Raw genomic sequence first — 18358 nt, 5'->3', positions numbered from 1 at the left:
GACAAATGATCATATAGAGGAATGATAAGATTTCTTTTATTGGCTGGAAAAAAACCCCTCAGGAATGGGCTTTAGATGATAAAAGCATGTGGACCTGATTCATTGCACTCAGGTAAAATTTGCTTGTTATCCCTACAGGGATTTCTTGGACAAATAGTTTTGGCCTTCTTTTATTCTTTGGGAAGCATGCAATTTAACTCTGACCCTTAAGCGCCCATTGGCACACTCCATAGGCCTGTTCACTGACTTCCCATCATCTTCTGCAGTCATTTCAAGCTTCTTGATCTTATCTTCTGGGCTGCAAATCACTCAATCATTTCTTGCTTTACCAAATCTTATTCCATTTTGTTCTAGACTGACTGGTCACTTGACTCCTTCTACTCCCAACTCAATTCATTTTTGTCCTTTTCTGTTATTAAAATAAATGTTGAAACAGCTGTCAAGATGCAAATGGGAATGCACCAGCCACTGCAAATGATAGCAAGTTAAAGTAAACTATCTTAACCCCTCCACATTGAACAATTAGCAAACGGGTCCAGCAGATGAAATAATACAGTAGCAAAATAAAATAGCTTGTAAGGAGTAAGATGAGATGGAAGAATGAATGGCTTTATTAAGGACAAATTATCGGTGCTTAAAGCAGTACCTGACACACAGTAAGCACTTAATAAATGCCATTTAAAAAAACCCAGTCTGGGGTCTAACACTTCCATTGTTTAGTTACTGAAGTCCTAAAGTCTCAACTCTTTTATTTAAATAGAAGAAACTGAATTTCATTCACACACTTGTAATTCAGAAATAGCCAGGGGGATTTTCCTTCCAATCTTGCAAACATTATTGTGAAGCTGAGAACAAGCTGAGAAAATTCCAGTGCTTACTTTACTTTTTCATAAAGTTCCAAGAAAACAGAGGGAGGCAATGAAAATTGTTCTTATCCTTAGGTTTAGGGTTCACGAGGAAACTGGGGAAGGACCAAGTGTCTTGGTATTTTCTTTCTATTAGCTTTTGGGGAATTTTGGGGAGGATTGTTGGTCTTGTTGAAAAAAGAAAAATGAGTCATTTTGCAGATGGAGTAGATCTTGCTATTTGGGCTATAGACAAGCCTGGTTTACCTTAAGATAGTTAAGGTCCAAAAGACAATTTTCTATTGATTAGGGACAAGTAACTGGCTGAGCCTCTCTAAACAGAGTGCAAACAAAGGTGATGAGGGTCATTCCTCTGCTCCAGACTCACCTTTTGTTCCTAGCCAGTTTTCTAGTTTCTGGAGCTGCACCATCTGCCTCCCAATCAATCCGTGGTAGTTTACAGTCCTCTAGATTGTAAGATCCTTGTGGGCAGGGAATCTGTTTACCAACTCTGTTGTATTGTACTCTCCCCAGCACTTAGAACAGTGCTCTGCACACAGTAAACACTCAATAAATATGATTGATTGAGCACTGTTGATAGACACATTCCCTACCCTAGAGAAGCAGCGTGGCTCAGTGGAAAGAGCATGGGCTTTGGAGTCAGAGGTCATGAGTTCAAATCCCGGCTCGGCCATTTGTCAGCTGTGTGACTTTGGGCAAGTCACTTAACTTCTCGGTGCCTCAGTTACCTCATCTGTAAAATGGGGATTAAGGCTGTGAGCCCCACGTGGGACAACCTGATTCCCTTGTGTCCACCCCAGCGCTTAGAACAGTGCTCGGCACATAGTAAGCGCTTAACAAATACCAACATTATTATTATTATTACCCATGAGTTTACAGTCTTCAAAAGAAGCAGAGTTTATAAAGGAATCATGTTTTGTGTTTTCCCAGCCCAACCAAATTCAGGCAATCCCTTCCCACACTGTGGCACCAGACCTTTCCCCCGCCTCAGTCCCAGCATGCTCCTGGCCTTGGCCCCACTCTTCCTTCAGTCCAAGACCCAGCCTCTGTGGACCTGTGTCTCTGCCCAGGTCTGCTTTCAGGCCTGTCCTTTTACTTCCTACTCCCCATTTTTCTTCCCCAGTACTGGCTCCTGTGGCCTATTTGGTGACCCATTTTATCACGTACACCCAGTCCTCCTATAACACTGGGGTTACATTCTACACGAACACTGTTTTAAGGTGTACATTACAGCATTCAGAGTTGATTGACTCCACTGGTTCCATAAGTATGTGCGTGTGGCTGTTTCTTCTGACACTATGAAAACACACATTGTTAGTAGAATGTTGGCTAATTCCTCCATAACGTTTTAGCGGGCCTGCGACGGGGATATAGTTTGCATTAAGAGGTGTCTGGCTTACAAATTTGTTTGGGCGTCCTATCAGTTCTACCAATCCCTAGTCAAAAGGGTTGAACTATGACCCAACCTGGCACCACCGCCCCCTGTCCCCGGTCTTATGATACAATCTGACACTGGCCAGGGGTCTGCTTTCCATGCCTTCTGAGTGCACCCGAACTGCCTCGCTGGAGAAGTGCTGGTTCCCACCCCTCCTGCAGCTCTGGTTGCAGCTGTGGTGGTTGAGCTGGCAGTAGCAGCAGCAGCAGTGGCATTTCTCTGTGCCCCCCGACCAGGAGAGCCCAGTCTCCCACCCCTCCTGTAGTCCCAGGCATAGCAGTGGAGACAACTGTTTCTGCCCCGCTGGGAGAGCCCCAGCTCCCATCCGTCCTGCAGTCCTGGGTACGGCAGTGCTGGCAACTTTCTGCATCTCGCTGAGAAAGTCCTGGCTCCCAACCCTCCTGCAGTTGCGTGCAGTGGCAGTTCCCTGTGCCCAGCTGGTAGATCTCCACCTGCAGCAGCCCGAATTGGCATCACCCCTGCCCCTGCTGCAGCAGTCAACTTTTTTTTAATGGTATTTGTTAAGCACTTACTTTGTGCCAGGCACTGTCCTAAGAGCTGGGGTAGATACAAGCTAGTCAGGCTTGGACACAGTCCTTTTCCCACATAGGTATTACAGTTTTAATCCCCGTTTTACAGATGCAGTAATGGAGGCACAGAGAGGTTGAGTGACTTGCCCAAGGTCACACAGCAGACAGGTGGTGGACGGGGATTAGAACCCAGGTCCTCTGACTCCCAGGCCCGTGCTCTCTCCACTGGACCCTGCTGTGTCTCTGGAGGAGTTAATAATAATAATGTTGGTATTTAATAGCTTACTATGTGCAGAGCACTGTTCTAAGCACTGGGGTAGATACAGGGTAATCAGGTTGTCCCACGTGAGGCTCACAGTCTTAATCCCCATTTTACAGATGAGGGAACTAAGGCACAGAGAAGTTAAGTGACTTCCCCACAGTCACACAGCTGACAAGTGGCAGAGCCGGGATTCGATCCCATGACCTCTGCCTCCCAAGCCCAGGCTCTTTCCACTGAGCCACGCTGCTTGCCCCGCCTGGCCCGGGTCGGAATGTTTGGCAACTTCATAATTTAAAGTACGCAGAGAGCCGAGCAAATCGATCCTTTATGGGTCCATCTTGAAGGATGTCACATAATTAGCAATGTGTAATGCAGAATATGCCAATCCGTTGTGGAACCATTCTAGCCAAAACACGTTAGGAAAAGATGACAAGAACTGAGGGTGTAATATTTTTGAAGAATTTAGAAGCTTCATGACTCAAATTTGAAAGTCCAACAATGAAGGAGTGAGGGCAGGGATGTATGAACCCCTGGAGGGCGCCCTCTCGGTATTTCCCCAGGAGGGAGGCGACATCAGTGGTATTTATTGAACACACTTAATGTGTGCAGATCACTGCATTGAGTGCTTGGGAGAGTAAAACACATCCACAATGAGTTTACAGTGTAGAGGACTGTATATGCTCAGAAAGCCCTCCTTTCCCTGCACACAAATGTTTCAGGTTGTTGCCTTCACTTACCAAGCGCTATCTGGGGTCAGAGCTGTGACCTAGTGGATAGAGCACAAACCCAGGAGTTGGAAGGACCTGGATTTTAATCTTGGCTTCTCCACTTGTCTGCTGTATGTCCATGAGCAAATGACTGGACTTCTCTGTGCCTCAGTTACCTAGTCTGTAAAATGGGGATTAAGACGTGAGCTGAATGTGGGATACGGACTATGTCCAACTTGATTAACTTGCATCTCCCCCAGTGCTTAATTTGGTGCCTGGCACATAGTAAGTGCTTAAAAATGCCGTAAAAAAGATTCCTCTCATCCCCAGTGATGTTTGCCTTTGTTTTGAAAAGTGCAGGGGAAATCAAGGCTAGGTTGTATTGCAAGCCAACTTTGAAGGAATGGGAAAGCAGAGATTAGCTGAAGATTAAATTCAGTAGTAATAATAATAATAATTGTGGTACCTGTTAAGTGCTTATTGTGTGGCAGGCACTGTATTAAGTGCTGTGGTGGATACAAGCAAATCAGGTTGTCCATAGTCCATATCCCACTTTGAGTTCAGTCATGATCCCCATTTTACAGATGAGGAAACTTAGGTACAGAGAAGTGAAGTCACTTGCCCAAGGTCAAACAACCGACAAGTGGCACAGCCAGGATTAGTACCCAGGTCCTTCTGACTCCCAGGCCCAAACCCTATCCACTAGGCCATGCATGCTGCAATCTTCTCAACACTGCTCACTGCTCAGATCAGACATTGTCACCAGCTGCAAACCAACCAAGCTTTGGTTGTCCAGTCTCCAACATGGCCCCAGGCAGACATCAGCTTGGTAAACCCTTTGCTAATGGACACTGTTTACTTGCTCCCAACGTGGCCTACACAACACTGGGAAGAGAATCCACATGTGAGTTTTAAGAGGACAACAAAAAGAAGTGTTTTGGACTTGGTCTTGGTTTAAATCATGAGCCTCGAGCCAGCGAATCCCATCCCTCCCACCCCTTACCAACATCTTTCAGGTGTCAGGCCTACAGTTTTCAGGTTTTATTACATCAATCACTAGCAGCTTTAGGCTTCCAACAACATAGCCATAGACAGATGTTGAGCCTGTCTGGGGATTAGAAATATCCTTTTCCATTAAGTGTAAATTAACTTAATCACCAGGTATGAAAGATGAGCAGCATAAACAGCATTCCCTGAAGCTTTCATTAAAATTAAAATTCTATTTAAAACTGAGCTCATATTTTCTAGGAGTTGATCCTCCTTCAAAGAGATTATATCGACTGTAAATTTTAACACTGACAGTATGACAGAAATGAATGTATGGGGGGCAGTCATGAAATGTATAATTTAGTTTGGACTGCCAATCTTATTTTAGGGAAAGGATGTAGCTGCCCCATTTATGATAATAAATCATTGCTGGCCTCCACCTCCGTGTGAAGTTGTTGAGCCATTCCAAAACCATAATCTAGAGCTAGGCACCCAAGAAGGCATTGTTGAGAGGCTGTGGGGCCCAACACCATTCTAATGGAAATAGTAATAGTAGTAATAGTAATATTTATTAACCACTTACTGAGTGCAGAGCACCATTCTAAGCACTGAGAGAGAGTTTTCAGATAGGAATTAGACACAGGCCCTGTTCCTCGAAGGGTTCAAAATCTAGGCATATAGGTCGGGGAGGAAGTTGGAGGAGCATGAGGCAGACACTGAAGATCTTTCTGACCTCTTTGCTATTTTCACAGGGGAAAGGCTGGCTTTGTTCTCTGGGACACTTTCTATAAATTGCCTAATAGGTGAAATATTTTACCCAAAATGGTTTTTATATTGTGTCGAAACCTATTTTACATCAAATTTCTAGCTTCTGAATTTAGATGTTTTCTCTTAAGTCTTGCAGCTATCAGTTGATCAATGGTATTTATTGACCACTTACTGTGGACAGAGCACTGTACTAAGTGCTTGGGAGAGTACAATGCAACAGAGTTATTAGATGTGTTCCCTGCCCCCAGGGAGCTTAAAATATAGAGGGAGAAACAGGCATTAATATGAGTAAATTATGGATATGTACATAAGTGCTATAGGGTCTTAAAGGGTAAAGATTCAAATGCATAGGTGATGCAGAAGGGAGAGGGAATAGGGGACATGAGGACCTAATTGGAAAGGCCTCCTTGGAGGAGATGGGATTTTAATCAGGCTTTGAAGGTGGGAGAGTGGAGGTCTGGTGAATATGGAAGGGGATGGAGTTCCAGGTCAGAGGGAGGATGTAGGCAAGGGGTTGGCAGTGAGATAGACAAGATGGAGGTGGAGTGAATAGGTTGGTGTTAGAGGAGCAAACTGGGTTACAGTAGGTAACCAGCATGGTAAGATAGGAGGGGGAAGTCCGACTGGGTGTTTTTAAAGTCTATGATAGGGAATTTCTGTTGGATGCAGAGGTGAGTGGCAACCATGGGAGCTTATTGAGGAGTGGGGAGATGTGGACTGTACTTTTTTTTTAGATAAATGATGCGGTCAGCAGAGTGAAGTATGGACAGGAGTGGGGAGAGGCAGGAGAGAGGGGTCAGCGTGGAGGCTGACCTGGTAGTCAAGGTGGGATATAATAAGTACTTGGATCAATGTAGCAGCTGTTTGGATGGAGAGGAAAGGGCAGATTCTAACAATGTTATGAAGGTAGAACTGACTGGATTTGGTGACAGCCTGAATCCGTGGGTTGAATGGAAGAAATGAGTCTAGGATAATGCCAAGGAAGGCTGGTGGTGGTGTTTATAGTGATGGGAAAGATGGGGAAGATGGGATTTGGGTGGGAAGATGAGTATATCTGCTTCCAACATGTTTAGTTTGAGGTGTCCATGGGACATAAATCAGTCATATTTATTGAGCACGTAGTGTGGGCAGAGCATGATACTAAACGCTTGGGAGAGTGCAATAAAACAGAGTTAGTAGGTATGTTCCCTATCCACAATGAGCTTGCAGTCTAGAGAGGGACATCCATATAGAGATGTCCCGAAGGTAAGAGGATATGTGAGACTGCAGAGAAGGAGAGAGGTCAGGCTTGGAGAGATAGATTTGGGAATCATCTACAAAGAGATGAACTAAGCACTTAGTACAGTGCTTTGCACCCAGTAAGCACTCAATAAATATGATTGAAGCATGGGAGTGAAGGAGTCCTCCAAGAGAGAAAAGAAGTCCTCAGGGAGAAGGAAATCACCATGCCCAGAACCATGTGAAATATTAAGCAGATTTGTAGATTTCTATTTTTTCCCTTTCCAAAACCTTCAATACAGTACCACTGTAAGGTTCTTTTTTAAAAAAGAAATACCTGATTCCCTTTAAAGGAATGATAAATCATGACAGCTTGAAATCTCTATTCCACGTCAGAGGTAGAAAGCACCTATAAAGAACTCTAAAATGATATAGCAATATATTTTAAGCTCTCAAATAAGACAAAATGTATTTACACCAAATACAAAAACAGCACCATTTCATTTGAAAATGATATCCTTAAGTTGGTTTGCAAATAATAATAATAATGATAATAATGGTATTTGTGAAGCACTGTTCTATGCTCTGGGGTAGATACAAGCTAATCAGTTTGGATACATTCCCTGTCCCACATGGGGCTCACAGTCTTAATCCCCATTTTACAGATGAGGTAACTGAAGCACAGAGGAGTTAAATGACTTGCCTAAGGTCACACAGCAGACAAATGGAAGAGCTGTGATTAGAACCTATGCCAGGACTATGCATTATTGATGAGGCCACACTGTTCCTCTGACCAGTTGGTCAAAGAAACAATTTCATTTTTCATTTTTATAAGGAACAACAATGAAGCAACAATTTCATTTTTATAATACCTCACAGAGTTCAGGAAGCACTTATCCGTGTAATCCGGGAAATGTTTAAAAATATAGCAAATCATCTAGGGTTACATCTACATGATCCAACATTAAAATATTTCTCCAAATAATTATTTATTTGCTTCCATCTGAATAGTTTAAAAACTATGTTTCTCACTGTTAAATGTTTACACGAAGAAGCTAATACTTCACTTTACCAAAAATGAATACTTCAGCCTGATGACCTTCTGTTTTGAAAACATTCTTCCTACTGTATTTAATTAAGAAGGGTGAAAATGATAAAGTCATAGAATTAGAGAAGACCTCAAAGGCTCCTTGCAGATATTTTTTGAATGACTTTAATAAATGGAGCCACCCCAGAGTAAAATAACTGAGTGTAACTACACTCAGGTGAACTGGTAGTAAGAAACTGGAAAGGCTGAGCAAGTAACAGGAAAATGTTTTTATCACAAGTTTGTTATGGCCACTAATAGTTATGCAAAATCTAGTCCATTTACAGTCAGCAGGAAGAGAGGCCAGGAAAGTTAGACCTTTCTCAGGGGCTTTTTAAAATAGACTTGGCAAAGATCCTTTTCAAGAACTAAATTAAGGCAAGCCACAATTAAAATAAAAAGTATCATTATCTCATTAGCCCAACATTTTATAGCTTTTCCCTACAACAGTGCTGCCACTGGTGATTTTTCTAGGCTCATACTTTAAGTACACCACCCAATGGCAGAATATTTCACAAGCTGAAGCTCAGTAATCATTCTGCTTGGTGAACCAGGCAGTGGTGCCAAGCAATTATCTAATCTAGGGACGTTAAAAGCATGAATGATTTTTCTCTACCCCAGCCATTTTGCCAGGAGATTAGTGGTTGCCAGTCACCCAGACGCTGCGGTGACCTAATAATAATTATAATATTCGTTAAATGCTTACTATGTGCTAGACACTGTACTAAGTACTGGGGTGGATATAAGGAAATCAGATCGGGCACAGTCCCTGTCCCCTGTGAGACTCATTCATTCATTCAATAGTATTTATTGAGCACCTACTGTGTGCAGAGCACTGTACTAAACGCTTGGAATGTACAATTTGGCAACAGATAGAGACAATCCCTGCCCAATAACGGGCTCACAGTCTAAACGATGGATTTACAGTCTCAATCCCCATTTTACAGCTGAAGTAACTGAGGCTTGCCCAAGGTCGCCCAGCAGATAAGTGGTGGAGCCGGGATTAGATCCCATGACCTTGTGACTCCCAGGCCTGTGCCATATCCCACTTCTGACAGCCAGTCATTATTGGGGAAGCAGCGTGTCTTAGTGGAAAGAGCCTGGGCTTCGGAGTCAGAGGTCATGGGTTCGACTCCTGGCTCTGCCACTTGTCAGCTGTGTGACTGTGGGCAAGTCATTTAACTTCTCTGTGCCTCAGTTACCTCATCTGTAAAATGGGGATTAACTGTGAACCTCACGTGGGACAACCTGATTACCCTGTATCTACCCCAGCGCTTAGAACAGTGCTCGGCACGTAGTAAGTGCTTAACAAATACCAACATTATTATTATTACACCACGGCCTACTAACATTCATCCATAGAAGGCCAGTGTTCCTTAGGAAAGAGAATGAGAGAGACTCCTTGATTCCTCTTGCTGTTAACAGAAGAGATCTCCCATTTATCTCCTTCATTCTTAAGAATTTTTTCCTGAGACTTCATGATTGTGTTTCTCAAATTTTTTCCTTTCTGTCACAGTCTTCTTTAAAATAATAATAATTATGGTACTCGTTAAGCGCTTACTCTGTCCCAAGCCCTGTTCTAAGCATTAAACTTTACTAGTTTTTCTTATGGTTCCTTCTGAGAGAGAAGATAGCCTCCCTAGCTACCTTATGCTAGGGTCTGGAAGTAGTCCAGGGTTGTGACTACGTAGTAAATGATTGCCTAACGTGGCTCACTGGAAAGAGCACGGGCTTTGGAGTCAGAGGTCATGGGTTCAAACCCCGGCTCTGCCACTTGCCAGCTGTGTGACTTTGGGCAAGTCACTTAACTTCTCGGTGCCTCAGTTCCCTCATCTGTAAAATGGGGATTAAGACTGTGAGCCCCACGTGGGACAACCTGATTCCCCTGTGTCTACCCCAGCGCTTAGAACAGTGCTCGGCACATAGTAAGCGCTTAACAAATACCAACATTATTATTACTAACAAAACATTAGTTTCTGCAAACAGTGGTCTGAGGGATGCTGAAGTTACAGCCCTGCATTTTCCAAGCAAAAACTTTAGTTTCTACTTTTGTTTCCATCAGTTGTGTTCAAGTGGCTCTCTTCCAACACATCTGCTGGTACCACTCACTGAGGAACCTGGGAGAAATTTCTTCACCTCTGCCACTAATGTTTTGGTCTGTTAAATGAGAATCTGCCACTAATGCTTTGGTCTGTTAAATGAGAATCATCAGAGCTGCCTCTCTTTCATTGCATCAGCCTCCTCATTGACCTCCTTGCCTCCCATCTTTCCCCAGTCCAGGTCATACTTCACTCTGCTGCATGGGTCATTTTTCCAAGAATTCATTCAAATTGTACTTATTGAGCACTCATTGTGTGTAGAACACTGTACTAAGTGCTTGGGAGAGTACAATGCAATGATAAATAGATACATCAAGTCCACATCTCCCCACTCCTCACGCCCATCTCCCCACTCCTCACGAACCTCCAGTCGTTGCCCATCCATCTCCACAGCAAACAAAAATGTCTTATCGTCGGCTTTAAAGCACTCAATCGACTCACCCCTTCCTACCTGTCTTCGCTGATTTCCTACTACAACCCAGTTTGCTCTGTTAACACCAACCTACTGTACCACAGTCTCATCTATCTCACCACTGACCCCTTGCCCACATCCTTCTGGCCTAGAACCCTCTACCCCCTTTATATATGACAGACCGCCACTCTCTCCACCTTCAAAGTCTTATTAAAATCACATCTCCACCAAGAGGCCTTCCCCGACTAAGACTTCATTTACCCTACTCCCTCCTGCATCCCCTATGTGCTTGTATCTGTAGCTTTTAAGCACTTGCAGTTCATCCTACCCTCAGTCCCTCAGGGGTTATGTACATATCCGTAATTTATTTTAGTATCAGTTTCCCCTCTAAATTGTAATCTAATTGTGGGCAAGGAACATGTTTACTAATTCTCTGGAGTATTGTACTCTCCCAAGCGCTTATTACAGTGGTCTGCACAAAGTAAGTGCTCAATAAATCATGTTGATTGATGAGAGAGTGTTTTGAACTATTTGGGAGACAGGCCCATCAAATCCAACATATCATTACTACCGAACTAATGTTTCTTGCTAACCTTTCCACCAGGCAGCCCTAGAAGACCTGGGAGACTTCCAGGCTAATAGGAAAATGGAGTGAGTGACAGCTGACCTGTGGGGATCCTTGAAAAAAACATTTGGGAATCCCAGTTGTTATCAAATTAAAGGTGGAAAGAAATAATTCCCTTTGAAAGGATTTGCTTTTGAATGATAAGCATAGGCTCTTAGGACATTTTGAAATAAATAGTTTATTCCCTGAAACATTTTCTGGTTTTGATTTTGGAAATTCTACTTATCTTAGCATCCTTGCATGGCTAGCATTTTAAACTTGGGCTTTGAATTTTATCTTTGACTCTTTGTCCTGCACACTGACTGCACATTCCTAAATATACTTATGAAAACTGTGTTTAAAAATTTTTCTGCTTTGGCCATATGCAACACCAGTTTTTTAAGAGAAAACTGAGGTTCATAATATCAACACAGTCTAGTTAAATGTTTGCTATTTGTGCCTCAGTTTGCGTTGGATATGGCTCATTTGTTCTGTTTATAAACTAAGCTCATCTGTGCTATGCACAGAAGATATATAAGCATAATAATTGAAAGAGCACAGGCCTGGGAGTTAGAGGACCTGGGTTCTAATCCCAGCTCCACCACTTGCCTGCTGTGTGACCTTGGGCAAGTCACTAATCTTCTCTGTGCCTCAGTTTCCTCAGCTGTAAAATGGATTTCAACAGTGGGACTGTGTCCCACATGATTAACTTGTATCTACCCCAGTGCTTAGAACAGTGCTTGACAAATAGTAAGCGCTTAAATGCCATTAAAAAAAATCATAACCAGTGTCTAAACTAGATTGGACCAATGGTTCTTCTAACTTGATACTTGGACTCTGACAGACACACTTGGTTCTTAGGAGGAATCCTTCTGGGACCTTCCATAACAACTATCCCCATGGTTATGATTAGAGTGACTAATCCATCAATCGATCTATGGTATTTATTGAGCTTTTACTGTGTGCAGAGCACTGTACTAAGTGTTGGGAGAGTACAGCACAATAGAGTAGGTAAACATAATCCCTGTCCACAAAGAATTTACGGACTAGCATCCTGTCTTTTTATAAGAAAATAAGAAAATTCAGTACATGCCATGAAAAATTACTGATGGGGACTTTCTAAGGGATTTCAACAAATGAATACAACTAGAGTCCAAGGAAGTGAAATCCAGACCAAGAATATGGATGTCAGAAAACCCCCACAAGTCTCACCATGATGCTTCCATCCCTCTGATGTCAGGTACTTAGTTTTTTGGGTTTTTTAAAATGGTATTTAAGTGCTTACTATGTGTCAAACATTGCTCTAAGCATTGGGGTACAGACAAGTTAATTAGGTTGGACACAGTCCGTGTCCTTCATGGGACTCACAGTCTAAGTTGGAGGAAGAACAGGTATCCCCATTTAACAGTTGAAGAAACTGAGGCACAGAGAAGTTAAGTGATTTGCCACACAGTAAGCAATTGGCAGAGCTGGGATTAGAACCCAGGTCCCTCTGACCTCCAGGCTCATACTTTAACCACTAGGCCAAGCTGCTTCTCTTCTCATCCTGCTGCTCCATCTTGAAGCCTTTCCCATTTTGCCATTTTTGTCTGCTGGGTGACTGTGGACAAGTCACTTACCTTCTCTGTGCCTCAATTACCTCATCTGTGACAATGGGGTTCAAGACTGTGAGCCCCATGTGGGACAGGGACTGTGTCCAACCCGATTTGCTTGAATCCACCCCAGCACTTAGTATAGTGCCTGGCACAGAGTAAGCACTTAACAAATACCACAATTATTATTATTTCTGACTCCAAGGCCCATGCTTTCTCCACTAGGCCACAGTTTCTAGTGCCAGGGTCCTAGCACCCGCTGATTTACGCCTGGGGTAGGTCTGCTCTTGGTACTTGATCCAGTGGGCCTGAGATTCTCAGCAGTTCGCAACCACCATCTCAGGACACTTAGTTATGGAGCGCTTTCAAAACCCCAGCAAGCATGGCAAACCTCACACCGATCGCTGAGGCAGACTCTTTGGTTAGAAGCCAGTGACCAGAATTGACTTTGTCAAAAGGTTCAACAGCAACAGAAACTGTGACCATTCAATCATTGGTATTTAATGAGCACTGACTGTGTGAAGAGCACTGTACTAAGCGCTTGGGAAAGTAGAATGCAAAAGATTTGGTCCAAACTCACTGCTACATGATTTGCTCTTCCCAAGGCCATCCATCTCTTGAGTGTACCCCATTCTCACCTTGCCTATCTCCACTCCAACTAATCAATAGATCAATCGCACTTATGGAATGACTGATCTCAGAGTACAGTACTGAGGAGGTACAATAGAACTAGTAGACACTGTCCCTGCCCTCAAGGAGCATATGATTTAGTGAGATAGACAAATATTAAAATAATTTACTATTAGGAGGAAGAAGGAAAGGTGGGGGTATGTACATATAGTAGTATTTAAGTAATTGTTGTTATTGTCTTATGCTATTGAGTCTTGTCTGATCCATAGCGACGCCATGGACACATCTCTCCCAGAACGCCCTACCTCAGTTGTTCTGGTAGTGTAACCATAGATTTTTCTTGGTAAAAAAATGGAAGCGGTTTACCATTGCCTCCCAGTAAACCTGACTCTCTGCCCTCAACTCCCTGCCATGCCACTGGTGCCCAGCACAAATGAGTTTTGACTTGTAGCAGATTGCCTTCACTTGCTAGCCACTGCCCAAGCTAGGAATGGAATGGATATGCCTCTGCTTGATTCTCCCTCCCAGAATCGAGACTGGTAGAATACTGGAAACTCTCCAGGTGCAACCCTGAGAGGTGATTTAAGTAATGGGGTCTATAAAATATGTTCTGAAGTGCTACTTAAAGACTGAGAATTTCTAAGAGATAAGGTGGCAGTTGGATACCTATAAAAGGGGGAATATAGAAATGAATCAAGAAAGGGCTCTTGGATACTGTGTATTTCCAGAAGGATTTTGAAGATGAGAAGAGCTGTGAATTGTCAGATTTTTGAAGGAAGGGTGTTTCAGGCAATGGGGACAGTGAGAAGCAGCATGGCCTATTAGAGCATGGGCCTGGGAATCAGAGGACGTAGGTTTAATCCTAACCCCACCACTCATCTGCTGGGTGACCCTGGCTAAATCACTTAATTTCTCTGTGCCTCAGTTATCTTATCAAAAAATAGGGATTAAATCCTCCTCCATCTGATTTAGACTGTGAGTCCCATGTGGGATGGGAACTGTGTCCAACCTATCTTATGTCTACCGTAGCACTTAGAACAGTGCTTGACACAAAGTAAGCATTTAACAAATACCATAAAAAACAAACAGGAACTAGCTCACAAATGCATCATTCTCATCTCTCATCAGCCCTTCAACAACTTCTTGCATTTATATATTAAATGGTATTTAAGTGCTGACTTACTATCTGCTAGGCCCTGTACTAAGCACTGGGGTGGGTACAAGCTCATCAGGTTGTAATTCCCTGTTCCATATAAGACTCACAGTATCAATTCCCATTTTACAGATGAGACAACTGAGGTATAGAAAAGGTAAGTGACTTGTCCAAGGTCACATAGCAGACAAGTGGCAGAGTTGAATTAGAACCCAGGTCCTTTTTAGGCATATATGTACACTTGACTTATTAGGTGCATATAAACACACATATAAACATATATCTACGTATATAAATAGGTGTATATATGGGTATATGTTTAGGCATATATATATATATATGTGTGTGTGTGTGTGTGTGTGTGTGTATTTTAGCACCTAGCATATATATACATATATATATTTGATTGAACATTCAGTTTTATTCGTTCATTTTGATGATGATGCTTGTCAGTTGCTCTTTCTCCCCTATTGGAGTGTGAGCTCCTTGTGGGCAGGGGACAAGTCTTGTGCTCTGTTGAACTTTCCCATGCCCTTAGTACAGTGCATTGAATCCAGACATTTGAATAATGCTGTTGTTAGTACTACTTAGGAGCTCTTGATGAACCCCATCCTTCTGATGTGAACACTCCAGAGTCCCGTATCCATCCCTTTGGATACCTAGCATAGAGTCTCCTCATGTCTCTGGGGCTCCTCCCCATCTTTTTGGCTTCCTCCTCCTTGTCCAAATCCTCCCCTGAAATTGGCCTTGTTCCAGGTGAGAGATTGCTTCCCCTCGAAAAAGACTTTTCCCCCTGGTTGGGGCCCTGAGGAGTGGGAAGTCCACTGTTCTAGAATCTTCTGGGTCTTTTCCTCTTTTGTGTAGGGTCAGCCCTGTCTGGATGTATACGCTCACCTTTCTTAAATATTTGTCGGGAAAGCACTTTATAACTGAAAATTCAATCAGGAATTCTACTAGTTCCTCAATGGAAAAATAAATGGTTTCTTAAGCGCGCCCAGGTCCAGCTAATCAGTAAGCATGCCATTTGTAAGAGGCTGTAATGCTCAATTTTGAGACCTTTACTATTTTTATTTTTATCAATTATGAGCAGCATGGTTATTTATTAATATCCATTTGGTCAGAGCTAATGCATTCTGCATGTCAGAACACAATGCAAACGAGAGATCACAGGGAAAATTATGGAAAGATTTTAGAGCTCAAAGAGGTCCTACCCTTAGAAGATTACTTCCGAATGAAAATGTTGGTAATGACTAGGATATAAATTGAGAGTAGATAGGCATATGATGACCTCTGCCTATTTATTTCTGGATTTTGGTATTTTACACTATTTCTGAGCAATGGCCTTGAATTTAGAGCGTACTGAGAGGCAGCTGACAACTGTAGGACTGCATTTCTGTGGGTTTAATTTAGTCTACTTTCCTCCCCCCGATTCCGGGTCCCCTTTTCAGTCAGATTTCTCCTCTCCCCAATGCCAACCTGATTGATTTTTAATTGCTCACCCCTCTAGATTTTGTCAGGCATGCCAACTGAGAATCTAAGACTGCCCCCGACATATGCCGCTTTCTGGAAGTGTTCGGTTTCCTCTGACTTCTCATTTTCATTTCCAGCGTGGGTGAACGCCATTATCTCCTCTCAGAACTGAGTAGGCACGAGCCTGCCTGTAATATTAAAAGCGTTTTCCTAATCCACAGAAAGTCTTTTGAAGAGCTGACATTCTAATTTTACATTCCATACAACAAGGTGCTTAGAAATCAAGTTCATTTTTCCATTTCTAGCATTGCTTCGAGAATCAGGACACAGGGGTGGAGATTTTAAAGCCCAAATAACACATTTTCTTTTCTTTTCCTTTAAAAAGTGATGGAGGGGTAATAGCATTTTACTTAATCCTAACCTGTAGTAGAACCCCAGTGTGAAACCGACCAAAGAAGAAATCTGAGACAATATTAACAGAGACAGAGCCCACCCAGTTTAATTTTAAACTCAATGACTAAATGCGTGGTACATCAAATGCTGTAGATTTTAAAGCCTTTAATTAGTGGTTGCAAATTTGTTTGTCCCTTAACAGGCTTTATTTGCATAAAGATTAAGACCAGCAAGGATAAAGGGGGATAGCTCACAGATGGGGAAAAGTACTAATAAATTAGTGGTCATGTATAAAAGATAAGAAGTCTTAGATGCCATTTCCATAAGCTTTATTAAAATTGAAATTTTTATTTCACATGTAGTTAATATTTTCTCCACTGATCCTTCTGGCATGGAGTTCTGTCATGAATTGGAGAATTAGAGAAATTATTGCAGTAGAGGTAGACATCAGAATATAAATCAACTTTTGTTGTTTTTCATTACAGCACCAGAAGTACCTCAAATTTGACCTTTATTACATTTATTCTGTTTAGAAAACAAGACTTGGCTGCTATAAAAAGAATTTAGTTTAATTGGGTGACTATTAATACGTTTGCAGCATAGAGTAAAGAAAAGCAGTTTACACATTTTTCAAACGTTATTTTGATAATGAAGTAGTTTTACCAAGACTTGTGTTTTTCTTTCTTGATATTCCTAAAATTTGATTTTAAAGCATCAGAGAATGCTCATGGATTCACTTTTATTTTGCTAGTGTTAGTATCAACAGTAAGTTAAAACAAAGTAGAGTTTAATTTTTATAAAAAATAGCATTTTCATTAGGGGTTTTTCTCATATTCCTAAACTATGCTGAGATGGTTTCAATGTAACAACTTTTCACATTAACAAACACAGCCCTGAGGTTCATTAAAATGTATTTACTGTAGAAACATGTCCATATAGCTCCTTAAACATAATTTTCACTAATATTAAGACCAGGTTGGGAGAGAGAATGCTGAAAACCTTCCAGGGGATCCTTTATATTTCAAACTCTTTATATCATAGAATAATGGTAGTAAAAATAACCTTAGAGATAAATTAGTCCATCCTCCCATCTCTGGAAGGAACAATACTCAAATCATGCCCTAATGTTATTCAGACGAGGATTCAAGTTCCAGCTCTGTTACTTGCCTGTGTGTGTGTGTGCGTGTGTGTGCGTGCGTGCGCTCTTGCACTCGTATACACATCTTGGGCAAGTCATTCACCTTCTCTGGGCTTCAGTTTCTTCACCCCCATAGGAAACTGTGCAGGTGGAAAATGGCAGCCATTACACTGTGCCTTTAAGTGTTCTTTGGTTCCGCTGTTGGTGACAGAAAATGGAGCTAATGTGTTGTGAGTCTAGTCAACTGCCATTGCTCATGATTTTATGCCCTAGTAGCACCTGGATGGGAGAGGAAGCTTATATGGTACATACCTGTAATTTATATTGATGTCTGTCTCCCCCCCCGCTCTAGACTGTAAGCTCATGGTGGGCAGGGAATCTGTGTATTGTTGTATTGTACTCTACCAAGTGCTAGAACAGTGCTCTACGCACAGTGAACATTCAAATACGATTGAATGAATAATTCTTAAAATATCCAGAGAAGGCGCTCGTTGTTTGTCAGAAAAATATCTGGTATAGAGACAGGAGAGGGAGAAAAAGAAGATAAATTGTTGGCTCAGGAAAGTTCCAAAGGATGCCAAGATATCTTGGTGTCATTTACAATATTGGTATAACCTTTTCCTCTACTTGGAACCTAGAATGATTTAGTAAAGGCTGTTTGTATGTCTCATGAATTAGGCAGCCTCATTTAGAGCTATGGATGAGGTAGTTGAATACTGAGGTGAATCCTCAAAGATGTTAGAGATAAACAGTAATTATTCGAGATCTCAACAAGAAATGGAACGATGGGATTTTAGTTTCAAGTTGCAATGAATATTTTTGTTTGCACAGAGTAAATGCCAAATGTTTAAAGAATTCAACTATAACAAGATTTCTAATTTAAGCACTGAAGCAAGCTGAGGAAAGGAACTCTCTTCACTGAGGCCATTATCCCCTGGAAAGGAATTCCCCCTCAGCATCTATACATTCTTGCTGAAGGATTGGGGGGGAATATCACCTCCTTGGAA

At 42.1% G+C, this 18358-nt stretch overlaps 1 protein-coding gene and 1 non-coding gene across 2 annotated transcripts in view; one reads left to right on the top strand and one right to left on the bottom strand.

Moving 5' to 3' along the window:
• The window catches only part of TTLL11 (tubulin tyrosine ligase like 11), a 216666-nt gene that overhangs the window by 119313 nt on the left and 78995 nt on the right, over positions 1 to 18358 (top strand). The gene's annotated exons all lie outside the window — the stretch shown is intronic.
• On the bottom strand, positions 13641 to 13777 carry LOC114811743. Its single transcript, XR_003759439.1, has one exon. It is a non-coding gene; the product is annotated as a small nucleolar RNA SNORA7 (small nucleolar RNA).

Source organism: Ornithorhynchus anatinus, chromosome 4 (genome assembly GCF_004115215.2).
Source record: "Ornithorhynchus anatinus isolate Pmale09 chromosome 4, mOrnAna1.pri.v4, whole genome shotgun sequence".
In the NCBI taxonomy this organism is placed as follows: domain Eukaryota; kingdom Metazoa; phylum Chordata; class Mammalia; order Monotremata; family Ornithorhynchidae; genus Ornithorhynchus; species Ornithorhynchus anatinus.
Note: the sequence above shows the minus strand (reverse complement) of the source record. Positions and strands in the feature narration are given on the sequence as shown.